Source organism: Eufriesea mexicana, unplaced genomic scaffold, assembly GCF_001483705.2.
Source record: "Eufriesea mexicana isolate 0111107269 unplaced genomic scaffold, ASM148370v2 scaffold5717, whole genome shotgun sequence".
In the NCBI taxonomy this organism is placed as follows: domain Eukaryota; kingdom Metazoa; phylum Arthropoda; class Insecta; order Hymenoptera; family Apidae; genus Eufriesea; species Eufriesea mexicana.
Genome location: NW_016913651.1, coordinates 57,777 through 75,029, shown reverse-complemented (window position 1 = coordinate 75,029; position 17,253 = coordinate 57,777). Strand labels below are relative to the sequence as shown.

General features: G+C 33.2%; 1 protein-coding gene across 1 annotated transcript in view; it reads left to right on the top strand.

The window, feature by feature from the left end:
* The window catches only part of LOC108552174 (calcium and integrin-binding family member 3), a 41,191-nt gene that overhangs the window by 23,717 nt on the left and 221 nt on the right, over positions 1-17,253 (top strand). The gene's annotated exons all lie outside the window — the stretch shown is intronic.

The following is a 17,253-nucleotide window of genomic DNA, read 5'->3' as shown; positions in this document are numbered from 1 at the left end:
ACTATCACCAAGCGCGGAATATTCCGCGAGCCGCGACTCTCTACTATCACCAAGCGCGGAATATTCCGCGAGCCGCGACTCTCTACTATCACCAAGCGCGGAATATTCCGCGAGCCGCGACTCTCTATTATCACCAAGCGCGGAATATTCCGTGAGCCCGCTACTCTCTACTATAAGTTCTTATTTTAATTTAAATAATTATATTCTATTTATAAAATAATATTTGTTTCTTTCCTTTTTCATAAGAAAATGTAAAATACGATGTTTGCGATGTAACATTGTGTATAATCGTTTTACACAGTACAGTTTTAATAAACTCCGCGAATAATTTGGATGTCGTTTATTGCACATAAAACCGACCACGCGTGGTGATACGAACCAGTCGTCAGTTGAACGTTGCTGATGTTTTAGCGCGGCAACTTATGTAGTCATGATGCATATGGTTAAGCCCGTCTGGAAAGCAAGGGCCCCCCCTGAAGGAGGAGAAAACTCCCCCCACGTAACGCTCTGGGGTGGAAGGGATTCCTCCTTCAGGTTAGGCTCTTCGAAGGGTCACCCACGCGGGGACCCTTCCCGAGAGGTGCCCGCGGGCGCGTCACCCCCAGTTTACGACGGGGAAAACCGGGGTTGCGCGAGGCTACCTCACGTGACCTGGCCCCGACTTCCCGAGATTCATCTGGTCGCCAGACTCTAACGGGACCTCTATACCTGGCGAAGTCTAAAGATATCCTACATTCTTACATCTATGAAACATTATCCTGGAATGTCCACTTTCTCCTCTTAAATATTGCTATATCCTATTGCAGAACGAGTAATTAACCTCTAATACAATCATGTTTGCAAGTATAGAAGCGTATTTTTACACTTTTTCCTATTGACACGTTAAGTGCCCAGCCCGTTTTGCTTGCCGTTTCGTTTAGGCCCAGACTCGACCGTCAAGTGGGCCACTGGCAGCAGGCGAAGCATTCATAAAATTCGGAGGTACTGTACCAATTGTTATAATAGGAATTTTCAAACGTTAGGTCCAAAAATGGCGAAGAATTTAAAAGTTAGCACCTTTTGTTCCTAGTCTGGGCCAGAATGGAAAGTCTAGCGTCGGTCCCTGGGGACCGGCGTGGCACTTAAAATGTTAACTATCGTTCAATAATGTAGGAATGGTGAGCGTGGCGTGATTATGGTATGAGTATTCCGGCCGGTGACAGTATCTCTTGTGTAGGTATGACTGTAGAGTGCATGGGAACGCTTGAGCCGTTCCACGAAAATAGAGGATAATAAACAGCGATCTCGGGTTTGGCTCGAGCGTTTAGAGTGTTATATGGAGTGCGTGCGGGAGGATGAGTGACCGCGTGCAAGAATCGCAGGAACGAGATATTTATGGTAATGTCGAATGCAAGTGAAGAACAAAATGCATATGAATGGTTAGTATACGTGACCCATCGAGAGCAAGACTGTGAGGAGTGCATGAGGAACGCGTGATTGAGAAAGAGAGTATGAGTATGAAAGAACATAGAGTACAAAGTTTAAATAAGGGTGCAAGAACGTGAAACGGAGCAGTTCTTTGAGAGAATATGACTTTATAATTAAGGCCTACACTTTTAACAGACCTAACGGTTTATTTTATATTTTATACCGCGACTGCAATTCCGGAGGTTCGATGTGCCTCAACGCCGTTCTAGCGGATTAAGTTTATAAAGGTAAAGCAAAATTAGGAATTTTACTAGTACCAGGCGCGACAGATGGGACCCACTTGTGACAGACCCAACAAGCGACGGACGGACGGCACTTATAAATCACGTCATTGACCATCAGAAATCGGCTCCTTGACAGTTTCCTACTCCTTAGCCAAAGGTCCTTATGTCACACCCTCTGTCCAATTAAAACTCTTTACCTTTCCACCACCAACATCTATTTTACCCAATCAGAACTAAACTAGAGAAAACACCTGACCGAACACGACGTGACAGGACATAGAGCAAAATCGAAAGTTCAGTTCGTCTTCGGCACCGATCCTTAAAACATCTTAATTACACATACAAACGCGTGTTCGAAACGGTACTCCGTTAACGTCTACATTATAACTATTCCACACTTTTCTCTAAATAAACACTCTCTTTTGACCACACACATTCCGGATCCTTATTATCACAACTAGTCACGCAACATTAATTTGGCGCGTGATAAGCGTTCTTGGAAATCGAAGAGATTCGATACCGTAGGACGCTACACTTAGAATAAGTTAGTTCGTAATAAATCGTATTTATTATTTAGTCGTTTCGCTGGCACCCAACAATCCTACAATAATTATATCAAATTCATCACGGAACACCCTGTATGTCTCATGACACCTTCGAGGACAACATAGCTGTTGAAAATAAGATACGTCTTAACTTGTATACAAAAATTAATCTCTCAGGAGAAATAGATATATCTTTAAATTATGTGTAGGAAGGATTTTAGTAAAACTAAGCTCTTCTTAAACTCTGCTTCTGGGTAACTTCTTTATTCTCTTCGTACTCTGGTCGGATAGTGCCCCAAAAGCGCATCCCTCGCTGTTTTATAGAGCGTGTCTCTTCTCCGTCGCCTTGTCTTCGTGTGTCCGTAGACTCTTCCGTTGTACTCCAGTCCAGATGCCCCAGCTTGGTGTCTAGCATCCCCATTTGTGGCTGTTGTCCTTGAGCCTCGGCGAGGCCTTCCTAAAACTCCAACGAAGGGCTGTCTTCCGCCGGATGAAAGTTGCCCACATATGCGCCGAAGAGGTTCCGAGAACGCGTTAGATAAGAATTAGGGACCGAGGGCGAGCTGCAATCGCATATTCCTTTTTCTTCATTTTAGTTTTGACTCTCTACGCGAACAGTCAGAATACTTAAGATATACCTTCCTTAACACTAGATTTACGGAACCCGTCAATTTGACGGAAGGTGTTCCGTCGTGGAACAAGGAAGACCCGTTACGGTCTTCCAACAGCCAGGTCTTAGGGTCGAACAATTCGGCATCGGAATTTCCCGCTCCATGCCTTCAGCATGTTTGACTGCTGTACCTTTTTTCTTTTGACTTCTCGTGTCGCGGAACACGAGAATCCTGGAAATCCCTAATTTAACGAAATTAGGCGACGGCTCTTAAGACTTGGCAGACAATAGGCCTGAGGGCTCCACGTGGTACGCACACGTTGGAAGCCTCAGGCCTTCGCTAGGGGTAACAATCGGCCGATGGGGTCACCGGCGCGCGGGTGAACCCCAGGTACCCCACCTTGGAGGAGAGGGTTTCCTCCACTATCGTGGTTTTTCGGGGGAACCTTCCCTCACTCCAAGGTAACGGACTCGCGGCCCAAGGGAACGCCCTTGGTCGACGACACTTCCAATCGAGCACGCAAGGACATCGGTTCTTTGCAACGACTTCCAATCGAGCACTCAACGACATCGGGTCTTTCCAACGAGTTCCGAACGAAACATCAGAGACGACAGGTCTCTTATAACACGAGACGATTTTCGTATCTCCTCGTTAAGTCGACGAGATACCGTGTCGCGTCGAACCGTCCATCCACATCGGGATATCTTCGCGACTTACAACCGCGAAGACGAATTATTTCGGGCGGAAACCACGCGACCAGGAAGATCAAGGGAACGACGCGATACCCCCTTGATACCTCCGGAAACAGAAGGGTTGCTCCAATTATACGATGGTAACAGATTTAGTTAACTTATATTAAGACTGTTAATATAATATATAATAATATTTTAATTAAACTGATCGTTAAAAAAAAGCACGTGGTTTCCTTTACCTGTTAATTTGACAGGTAATAGGTTTACAGATAGGTATATAGATTAGTCCTATACCTATTTTATTCTATAGCATTGCAATGGCTATAGCACGCCGATAGAATCTTTCTCCTTATTTATGCAAGAAAGTTAGCTCACCACGATATTGGTCGAAAATGTCAATAAAATTGAATTTTCCAGCCAGATTTTATAGCATTGCAATGGCTATAGCACGCCAATAGAATCTTTTCTCTTTATTTATGCAAGAAAATTAGCTCACCACGATATTAGTCGAAAATGTCAATAAAATTGAATTTTCCAGCCAGATTTTATAGCATTGCAATGGCTATAGCACGCCAATAGAATCTTTTCTCTTTATTTATGCAAGAAAATTAGCTCACCACGATATTAGTCGAAAAAAATAGGTATACAGATAGCAATCCGTAAACCTAGTGTTAAGATAGAATAAAGATAATTATAAAATACAGATAGTTATTTCCTTTTACCCATAATCCCAATTTCCTTTTAGCCATAATGGTCAAAATGTCACTTTGAACCACGGCAACCTCTAAACCATTCTCCCGTTTATTTTGTAGAGATATCATCGAAGGACGACTCCTCGTATCTCGATTCAGAAAGTTTGTCGTTATCTCTAGAATATTCAAATTTGTTCCAAGGGAACAGGTTTTTAAGAAAGTCTGTACAACACTGATACTTTCCTTTAGGAATCCGCATAAAACCAAAGCTGGTAAGTTTGCCGCTGCGATAAAACACCTTAAGTCTGAGACATCTAGTTTCATTATTGCCCGAAGTCGCTGATTTTCGGAAGAAAATCCAGCAGACAATGCAACGTAACGTGACAATGCAACGTTCCACGTTTTCCTGTAGGGATTGAATCAAAGCTAAAGCTACTTCAAGCTGTCCTGATTGAAGAGGCTATCTCCTCAGGTTTCTATCAATTCAATCGTTCAGACTCTAGAACATGGAAACTTCGACCTGACCAATTTTACGATTTCTCCTTTGAACAAAGAGCTATTCAAAGAGATTTTCAATTTCTTAATCACATTACCACCTTTATTACCAATTTTACGATGAATGCGACACGAATTTTAATTGCAAGGGGTCGAGAAATAATGAGGATGAAACGCAACTGTTAGTAATTAATATAATTATTATGGTAATTAATTTAAGATATTGGCAAAATTGCAATTGACTCGCTATATTCGATGTCATTTATTACGTTTCATAATGTCATCATATTTGTCATGCTTTATCAACTTGAAATTATTACGCGATGAATTGATGATCAAACTGAACATACAGAACCTTGTTTACAATTCACACTGTTAGCAGCTTCTTGAATTCTTATTAATATTGAACAAATAATGTAATATCATTACGTAAAAAAAATGTAGCAGTCTATTGAAAAATTAACTTGACCTTGATATCTCATCCACTATTTCCCCACCAAAGATAATATTTATACCACATTACGAAGCAAACAATTTTTGTCTCAATATTTTTTTTCTATCTATATAGTCCAGATAAAACAGACACCCTGTATAATAATGCTATATTCTATTCGGTCTATATGTATCATGGATGTTCATTCCTTTTGTCATATATTGCTATGTAGTTTGATCTATAAATTGATACTTATAGGCAATGGAAGACAATTCGTGTGTCCATTTTTATCTATATTGAGTATGTTAAAAATGTTGCGTTTATTACATTATGATTTATCAGATGCCTTCTGTAAACGTAGAACCCTAAAGTTATATTGTTCAAGCACCTCACACATAGGTTACCTCCATGTCAGTACATATTAAGGGGGCAGCACAATTCGACGCGCTTAAAAATTAGCGTTACTTTAAAGAAACACCGGAGAAATTAGAAATCGCTTGGTTAATATAAGCTCTTGTGACTCGTTTCAATATATTATAAGCTAATTATGTAGAACAACATTCAATTTTGAATGTCCAAATCCTGAAGTAATCTTTTTCAATATGGTGTTTTGGTGTGCAGGATTCCAACCGAATGGTGATAGTGACACAAAAAGATCAAAAAGAGTTTGAAACCAGAACATATTCTCTAGGCATTGACGATCAAACATTTCAACTTTTTTGAAAATTAATAAAATGGCAGCTATTTATAGTTGATTTATCGAATTTTTCCGAAAAATTTCGTCGTTTTTTGTTAATAACTTTTGAAATTGTTAACAATTTTTAGAAAATCGATAGTTAGTACCTAATAAATGTTATAATGAAGATATATGCAAAATTTCATAACAATTGGTCGATTAGGTTCCGAGATATTTTGTACACCATTTTTCGAAATACAGTTTCAAGAAAAGTGTGTTTAAAGCTTCGAAACGTAATTTTTCATACATACCCTTAATTTTCCACTAATCAATCATTACTATCTTATACATATGATCATCTACTTTAACTTTAGTTTATCATACGGCTGATAGATTGGATCACCGGGCAATTCGACCGTTTTTAGAATTTTTGAACGATCGTCTATTAGGTGTTTTAATCACTTTTTCTCCGGGTGTGACGTATAGTGCAGCAACTATTGTTCTCATGATTAAATTCATATTGCTCATATTTCATAAGACATTGGAGAAGCCTTTATTGAAAATATTAGCAGCAATATAAACATCAATTTCCGCATTTGTAATGACGCTAAATAAACTTCCTTTGGACCTAAACGCTAAATAGTATTATCAAAATTTCGTCTTAATTTTGGATCATCCACCCAAAGCAGACCAAAAACAGACATATATATTGTCGACTCCTCGATTTTGTTTTCTTTGGACCTAAAAGCTAAAGAATATTATCAGAATTTCGTCTTAATTTTGTGTCAATCCACCCAAAGCAGACCAAAAACAGACATATATATTGTCAACTCCTCGATTTTTCTGATATTATTACCTATAGAATCGATTCTATGCTAATAGACTTCCACACGAAGTCGTTACACATGTGCCGATGCGTTACACACGCAAGATCGTGAGTGGGTTTTGACTTTATTACATCCAAAAATAATTTGTTTTAATGGCTGGGGCATTTCGTATATTGCTTTCAAGACTTTAGACTACTATTTAAGACGAAAAAGAAAGACTCGATGTATTCAAAATTTCAAACTGTCTTACCCCCTTAATTACGAGGTTAACTCAGAGACGCGGCCCGATTGCAGCGCCACCAGCGAGTATAACGAGACTTATGACCCCGCGAAATTCAAAAGAATAGATTGCTGTACGCAATATGCTGCAATTATACTGTCTGAATATTTCTGAGATAAACTGTATTTATATTCTCAAAAATCGTATTTACTCCAAGTGCATGCTTTGTTTTCAGTTAAGTATACAACAACGTTTCACTTTAAATTATTTTTTGATATAATTGATTCAATATAAAGAAATTAAAAAATTAATGCGAGAAATATAATAAGAAATATAATGCGAGTATATTCTAATAGGAAATATATTCTTCTGTTGCAAATTGATAGAATTTGGGATGGCAGTGTAGTTAAAAAGGAAGGAAAAATAATTATAGAAAGACAACGCTTTAATAATTGGTAACTCGATCGGTGTGTGCTGTACAACGATTGCTTAGAGACTGATTCGTTTGAACAAAGGAATTTGGCTGGCGACAGACACGTACACAATCATACATTAGTATGTAATAATGAAAAACATTTTAACATCGACGTTATATGTAAGATATCTCGACTTATGTCTTTAACATTCCAACACAAATAACAATCCATTTAAAAATAAATATATCCTATGTTTTTGCTAGTTAATCTCTATTTGTCGATAGCGTGTCTATTGGAATCCTGAGACACCTGTTTGAAACTTTACTGTCTACTAGTTCGAGCTCTGCTGTGTACTCTTAGAAATTCTATCACCCTTGCAATCTTGAGAGTTTTTATAGCTCGTGTTCCTCCTTCCATCGCGTCTCAGTGCGTTATTTTTCTAGAGGAAGAATGGAGTCACTCTGCTATGGGGAGTGGACAGCAGTTTGGCTAACTCTGTGGAAAGTCCACAGAGTTCTATCTAGTCACTGGAGCCACTGAGCAACCTATCGTCGTATAATCTCTTTGGGAATCACAGAGTTCTTGATAAAGTAATTTATTATTAACACGTGTAGAAAAATAAACAAAAATAGTATGTGCATACTGCTAAAAAGTCTGAGCCCTGTTTTAGTACCTCCTAAGTCGAGCATTTCACCTGTTATGTAAATCACAACTGAATATTGACAATATTGACAAATGGTAGAAACATTAGCAATAAACTCGAATTTAGCGATGATTGCTGACTTTGTTATAAATGTGCCTTATGATTAAGTGTAACAAATTGGTTCTGAAATTATTAAAGTAATATATTACAAGATATTGCATTCTTGAGGACAATATAAAACTACTGAATTACGTCTAAATTAGGTTATAGTGCAGTGGTAAGTTATTGTATTAAACAGTAGTTTCGATTGATGCAAAAATGAATAACTTTTACTATTAATTATTTTACTATTAGTAAAATACCATAGCTGACCTTGTGCAACCTTGAATGATTTTCGTTTATAGATCATGTATATCGTCAATAGGTCGTCCTCAATTGGCGACGGTTAATGACGAACCAAATTTCTTGAGGAACGTTGTGTTTATAGTGGACTGTATTTTACTTAGTAGTTTCGGATAACTCTTCTGAACTCTACGAATGTTAATGACTGACTCCTCTGACTGATTGATTGGTACTGACTCAACTAACTTGTGCGATGCACGATCTTTCGGAGCCCATGGTTTCCAAAGGGAAATCGGTTTTCTCATTGGTGGTTGACAGGACCGAGGGTGGGCCCTCGATCCGCGAATCAGATACCCCCAAAGAAGGGAGGACCGTCTTCCGCGACCAGGTCTGCCGGTGGAGGAAGCCTCTCCCTCAAAGGGGGTTGCTGGTGGGTCACCCGCACATTCGTGATCCTTCCTGAAGGACCCGTTACTTTATGGCTCCGAAAGTCGCGACATCGCACATGGCCTGGTCCCTTTCTTTGCAGGCCTATTGTCAGCCAAATCCTAAGTGCTGTTGCCTGCTTTCTAACATTAATGGCTAAAGAAAGCCTCGTGTCCGGTGACCCGAGGGAAATAAAGAATTGTTTGAAAATGCATTGAAAATGAAGATAGAAAGGTCACGGAACTTGAACTAAAACAGCAATTAGAATCTGGCTGCCAGAAGACCCTAACGGTCTTCTGGGTCTATTCTAAACAAAGGGCCGAATGAAATACCGGCACGACATTCCAAGGCTTAGCAGATCATTATATTCGTCTTAAAAAATAAGTTTGACGTTTATATCACATCTATGCTACCACCTATGAAAGAACTATTAACCCTTTGGTCTCGAAGATTTCTTCGTTATGAAGATGCAATTCGAAGCTCTTCTTAGATTTTTATAAGCTCACTGATATTCTTTATGCTAAAATTAAAAAAGGAAAATCGTGAATTTGCGTGAGAAACAAACGAATAGAATAATTTTATTTCGATGTTCTTAATATAATTATCATCGTCTATTATTTAAGTTATAGTATTAAAACACGGTGATTGAGAGTCACCTCTCGAGTGCAAAGGGTTAATATTATACTATGTACTCCTGGAAATCACACAATCTTTCCCTGACACTTTTTTCCTATTATTAGAAGCAAGTAAGTTATTCAGGTGGCCTCTTTTAGGTGCCTCGTCAATTATAATTAATGGAAAAAGTAATTTACAATATAGTAAATAAATTACAACATATAGTTGTAATCCCATCAAACTCACAAAGTTCGAAACCTTAGAAATTTTGAGTTATCCATTGCCTCATGTATAGCTTTTTATTTTTACATATATACTTTTCTAATTTATATATGTTATAATTTTGACACTAGGTAATTTTTTAAAATGATTCACGTGTAAAACATTAAGCAACAGAAAGACATTATTAATGTACTGTACACACATTGTTATACATTGTTACTCATACACACTGTTTACTCGATTTATGAAAAATAATTAAACAAAAATACTGTTAAAAAGTTATTATTTTTCGAATATAAGCAAATGTATACAAGGACTTCTAATAAGTACGATAGAATTTGAATATTTGAACATTGAGAATTTGAACATTTAATTTGAATATTAAAATACATGCAAGATATCAGCTTAAAAAATTTTTTAATTCCAATTTGTTGTATTCATTTATTTCAGTTTCCATTTATAAATCACGTACAATTGTAAACTTTGCCACTTATTTTCGAAGAACTGATTAGTTTAATATTTTCTCCATTTTGAAGTTTTTATACGTATGCAGTATATTTTTTATTAAATAAACGAATGTGAATATTTATGGATATCCAATGCGATTTTTAAATAAATGTAATTTGTTTTGTAACATACACCAGCGAAAGCAATAGAAATAACGGGTCAGAAATAAATCGTATATTCCTTTAGTCGTAAATTGCTGAATTAATGTCGTGATTTTTCTGTTTTAAATGTTTTGAAACAAAACATCACATTGATAGAAACAGATTGTAGATTCCGGATCACAGCATAAACGAAAAGATTTATTATTTTTTAAATCCAATATATATTTAGCCTTTTATTTTATTAATATTTTTGATCTTACAAAGTAGTATCGTCATAATAGAATTTTCAATTACTAATTTTTGCAATACTGTAAATGCATATTATTAAATAGGATATTCACCACTGAAATATCAATAAAACTATTCGAGTTGATTGTTTCATAAATTCTCAAATAACATTTCGAACCTAAAATTTATATGTTTACAATTTTATTAATAACTTATTTCTTTTTAAATACATTCTATAGTATAATCATTGTATATTGATCCTGATTAAGAAATTTGTTTTAACCGAATTTATATTTTTATTTCATTTTGATTAAAAAATTTTAGATTGGCACTATAATTATAATTTTCAGTTATGTGTACATTTTTTAAATAAACTCATTTTTGTAAAATTTTTATTAACATAATAGAAATTTTATTTAAAGTGAAGTATTACAACAGAATAATATAACGGTGTTATTACTTAATCTGCTTACATTATATAGATTTAAAATATACATTAACCTTATGAAGGTAAATGTTCATATCACAATAATAATAAAATGTAATTAATGTAAATTTTTTACCAGATATAACTTTTTGAGTCAAGTTATGAAAATCATTTACATATTTGCAATTATATTTCTAATTGTATAATATCCTGTAATGTTATAAAAATCATTGAAGATAACAAAGAAACATAATTATTAATTCAAAATATATATAGTCAATATTAATAACAATATTGAATAATAATATTTTCTAGGTATAAATTTAAATGAAAACAATTTTGCAGGAATGAGTTTATATGACAAATGTTACCTCACAGTTTTAAATCACTGTATTAATTGAAAAGGTAATAAATATGAAAAATATCATTGAAAAATAATAACGATACAGTAGTATTGTATTTTAAATGAAATTGTAGGAGCTGTATGTAAAATGTAGAATTACATTTATTGTTATACAATATATAACAGGTTTTCAAAAATAAGTGGAATAAAGATAGTAAAACACAAGTATTATTTATCATGAACAAAAGATTATTTGAAAACACATAACAAATGTCACCTCACAATTTAAAATCACTCTATTAATTCGAAACGTAATATTAAATTTCACAATTTGATTAATCAAAGTGCTCGTTCATTTATCAAAGCGTTGACAATTTCGTAATTGATGTATTCAAACAATTTTCGTATAATTGTCTCTTAATTTTCACATACCTTAAATCAAACAAAAGGTCATTTATAATCACTTCGTTATATTCAATCGATATTATAACTGGATACTAAATATTAAGAATAAAATTAATATTTTAATTTATTTTATTGCAACTTATATGTTGCAACTTATAAAATGGAATTAATTAATGAGTCTATTTATGGATTATAGAGTCATAATGAGACTACCACGATATACACCCAAAATTACTAATGAGAAACGGCTGTGGGTAACTCGAAAATTCAGATCCTTTTTAAACCTTTTTAGTTTGTTGAGCACCTCAAAAATTGTAAATTATTCTTCTTATTAGCTACAAATTGAATCTTCAGGGTAAAAATAACCGCTTTCGTGTATTTCGGTGTTTTCCTATTAATTTTTAAAACAATAAATATGTATTTAAAGCAACAGTAGGCGTGAGAAAAGTGTTTGAAATGAAAATTTAATGATTTCTTATACTTTTTAAAGTTATACTATGAAAACAGTGCAAATTTTTTATTTAAACAAAATATTCCTTGATACTGTAATTAAATAATATTTTATTTCTTCTCTCGTGAAATTTTGATAGTGTAATTTTAGAAAGTTTGGAACATTACTAAATTTTCACTCAAAACTTTTTTTATAGTTATTGTAATTTTAATAATGGGTAGATACATATCAAAGATATTTTTACATTAAAGCAGCGAATTATAATCGATAGAAGAAATATATAGTCAACACCTCTTAAGGTCGCAAATAAATTCACACAAAGGTTAAAAAAAATTCAAATTTTCAAGTTATCTTGTCTAAAATTTTCTCTTTCCTCTTTGCCCTTTTACCCTTCGAGTACTCCGTATTCGTACTCTCACAAAATTGTATTATGATTGTTATAAATTTAATTTAAAAATCAAGATGGAATGTACAATTCAGATATACGACTATAAAATGTAATTTTTGGGAAAAATAAATAATTTCAAACTATATTTCATAGTATCAAGCTTGATACTCCGATAAGGTCTCGAATCTCGCAATTTCTAAGGATGACTTGGCAGTTATGCACATCTGTTGTTGGAAATTATTCACAAATATACTGTGGAAATTATCATATAAATTATCATATTAAATATTTGTTTCTTACAAAATTCGGAGGCTTATTCAAAGAAATGAAGATTACAGCAAAGATGATTTGAATTGCTGCCAGACATTTTATTACATCTAAGTAATAATATGTTTGAATAACAATGTTATTAATCGAATTACAAATTGTTCAGATATCAGAAATTTGTATAAGGAATATTTTACTATATTAATTGCAAAAGCAAAGTATATTATATGTAGATCGTTCATTTAAATGGTTGGAACATTAATAATGTGTTGATCTCAGTGTCCTAACTTCGATTAAGGATGTAAAATTCGTATAATTTTAACGTGTTCACACGACTCATGGTTGTATTAACCAACCAGATTTAATTACGCGAATAATTACGTCAGTAATGTATCATAGTTAATATTTCATTTCAGCGGAATTTAAAGTATATTTTACAACCTTGATCTTACGTTGTACTGTCGCGTTTAATTAATTCCTGTGATATTATAATATGTATTCAGAATCATTTCTGTGATACCTCTTATTTGTGTACTACCTGTGTATGTTAATCTGTAATAACTTTTCGGCACAGTAAGATTTTTAAGTAATTCGTGTCAGGGAAACCGGTTATCGAATGATTCAAATTCTAATCGATTTCGCGTGATAAATGTTAATCCTGTCTTTTTTTGAGCTTTGGTCTGTTTTCTTAATCTCTCTGGGTCGCTAAATTTATTCTATTTAGTTTTACTCAATTAAAATAAAATTAATTAATTTTATTTAATTTTATTTCTTTTTTTATTTCTCGATGAAACACTGTTCTCACTGCTCTTTATTTCGTTCAATGATCAGTCACTTCTCGTTAGTCACATTGTTATCATATTCGAGTTACAATACTATATAAACCCACTTTCAGTGCAATTTGTATTGCCAACTATATCTTTAAAACATGTTATAATTTCATAATTTTACCTGTTTCATAGGAGTTGTTATTTTCGCTACGTTTTAAATTCAAAATATTTATTTTAGGACAATAAACACTCTTAACCTTACGATGGAGCATATCCATCCCACAGATGCCGAATTTGATGAAATTTTTATGAGGAATAGTTCCGAAAAGAATATTTAACACGTATTTTTTTTTATCGGTCATCGTCTATATTAAAGAGATGAAAACAGCACCCTACTTTGACGTGAAAAACATATTTTCTGGAATATCTTAGGACTTAACAGGACTAGAGGCAAATTTTTTCCTCAAAATATACCTTTCTAAATAGAGAATGCAGTCAAAATGAAATTTTTAAGAGAAATTAACTTCTTACAACAATACGTTAAAGATTCAAATCTTTTTACTCGTTTGACATATAAATCTTAATTCACATCTATGTAAATCAATATACATAATCTGTAGGTCAAAATAGGTGATTCGTGTTCCTGGAATTTTTAATTCTAATCTACAAATAATTATTATTATATAAGTAATTTTCCACGTGGGGCATATTCTAGTAGCATAATACACTTTTCCAACGTTTTGATGAATTGTTACTGAAATAGGATATACTGTTGGTTGCTTCTTAAGTAGTCATAAGGGACATAGTATGCAAATTTGTGACACGGTATCTACCACTGCTTTAAGAACAAAAACTTTCATGACCTATGTATATTGTCTTTGAATGACTTACAATCTCAAGTTTTACGTTTTTATCAAAATATTTATATTACCGAATATTTATGGGTATTGCAGAAATCAAAAATGATATCAAAATATTTATAGATATTCCAAGGAATATGTTTTGGATCCTTAATTTTGGAGACTGTTTTTGTGGATAGAAGTGGACACCAATATCTTCTACGTTTTTTAACAGTTATCACATTAGTATATTTAGATAAATATAGAATATTTATTGGTATCGCAGGAATCAAAAATAATATTAAAATATTTGTGGATATTGCAAGAATCAAAAATAATATCAAAATATTTATAGATATTCTAAGAAATATGTTTTGGATCCCTAACTTTGGGGGCTGTTTTTGTGGATAGAAGTGGAAACCAATATCTTCTACGTCTTTTAACAGTTAACACATTAGTATATTTACATAAATATCGAATATTTATTGGTATCGCAGGAATCAAAAATAATATTAAAATATTTGTGGATATTGCAAGAATCAAAAATAATATCAAAATATTTATAGATATTCTAAGAAATATGTTTTGGATCCTTAATTTTGGGGGCTGTTTTTGTGGATAGAAGTGGAAACCAATATCTTCTACGTTTTTTAACAGTTAACACATTAGTATATTTAGATAAAAATATTTAAATAATAAAACCAACTCGCAATGAACTATTTCAAACAAAAAATTGATTGAAATTTTCCAAAAAATTCTTCTCTCCCTCTCTCTCTGTCACTCTTATTAACCATTACATATCCATGTTTCCTCTTTGACGATTCTCACAGAACTGTTTTATTCTGGCACATTCTTCTAAACATTTTTTTAACAACATTCATACTAGATTTCACTCGCACATATTATATTTATATCATCGTAAATGCGTTTCACTTATTCAACCTCATTCGCATTCACACATATAAAACCAACGCAGTTTCCATCATTTGGATTTAACACTTTGCGCTCGACGATTTTTTGGCTAAAGAAGGGTACGAGTTGAAAAATTTTCTACTATAAGGCTGATGATATTTTTTGAGCAGTAAATAAGAAATCGTGTAATAATTAACAGGTAGAATTATTTAATTTCGATACCTCGAATACTGTTACATTATTTTAACCCTTTGCACTCGAGGGGTGAGCTTCAGTCACCATTTCATAAACTTTGGAAGATCGATATTAATTAATATATCAAATTTAATATAATATAACAGTGTGCGAGGTATCGAAATCAAATAATTCTACAATTCTATTATTATATAATTCTTTATTTACTGTTTAAAAAAGTATCGTCAGTTTTTTAGTAGAGTATCTTTGAATTTCTATTCTTCTCTAGCCAAAAAATCGTCGAGTGCAAAGGGTTAAATTTGATATATTAATTAATATCGAGCTTCGAAATTTTATCAAATGGCGCCTCTCGAGTGCTAAGGGTTAATATGAGTAATGGCGGATAAGAAAAAATATGCGACACATATTTGTTTGAGAACTATGTCTCATAAATTCATCAAATTCGATGTGGGCGTGTTGTATATGTTCCCTTGTTAATGACTTGCCACGTTTCTCTTACCTGAATAATTTGTTGCTTCAATTTTATAATATTGTTTCTCAAATAAGCTTCGGTATCTTTTAAAACTACCACAGGCCTCTATTAATCTGTCAGATTGATATAGATTGATCGTAAATGTACGTGGCGTTGATTGAGAGGAAATTCACTAAATCGATCCTTTTTCTTTTTTTTTCTTAAATTCACTAACACGCGATATTAGCCAAAATAAAAAAAATTCTAATAAAGAATTAATTTTTGGTTTGAAATGATTGATGGTTTCCATTATGTTGCGTATAAACTAACGACGCATAAGAAGAACTGTCATAAAATTTACGGCTAGCGAATTTTAATACCTTTGGCAGCAAAAGAATAAAGCGAACCTTATCTTTAGTGACAAAATTTTGTTTAAAAGGTAAAATAAAATGTCTATAAATTTAATAATAGTTGTTTGTAAGTATAAATCTTAAGTGATATTTACTATTATATTTGAAGGGCAAAAGAACAAAAAGTTAAGTATGAACTTCCGTGACTAAATATCATAGTTTACTTTAGTGTTTTATTGCATTAGTATTTACTCGAAAAACACTAAAATTCATTGAGTGCGTTATCATTTTATCGTCTATTGTATTTTCTATACATGGTGTTCCACATAACACTTTCCACGATTTTTCAAGATTTTGCGATAATCTGACAAAAAATTTGTTAATCAGAAGTTGATCAGTTTCGATTAGCTATACAGTGCAATACAAAAAATTTCAATAAACTTTTTTGCAATGTTTTTCGAGGTAATCTTCGTTTCTTTAAATAGCACTTTGTATTTTTGACTTAACAGTGTTACATTAGTAACACATTGCATTGTATTACAATAGTAATGCATAGCTCATATATAGACGTATTCAACGACTTAGTATACCGTGACCTTCAAATGATCTTAAAGGTAAAGAAATTAAAATTTGAACGAAAAATAACGATCAGCACGAATGCGTAATAATAACTTGCGTTTATTATTAAGACTCGAAATTACATTTAAATTAGGAGCCTCTTATATAACACCTTGTAGTGCTAAATCATATACCGATAATATAATAAGATTGTTTAAAATACCACGTTGTTCGTTGATTTTGCTATAGCAAATTTTGTTGCATTTGAAGGTATTCTTCATATGGACTCACTTTAATTTGCTTCTACATATTCTATATATGATACTCTACAGATAATCCAACTTCTGTATTACGTTATGAACGTAATTTGAAGTTTGCAAATAAAAATAAAACGAAAAGTAAAGAGAAGAGATATACATATAATATAACTAGCACAACAAATATATTTAAATCACGATTAATAATTTAAATTTATATTCACACATTTCTATAAATTCTATTATTAATTTATAATA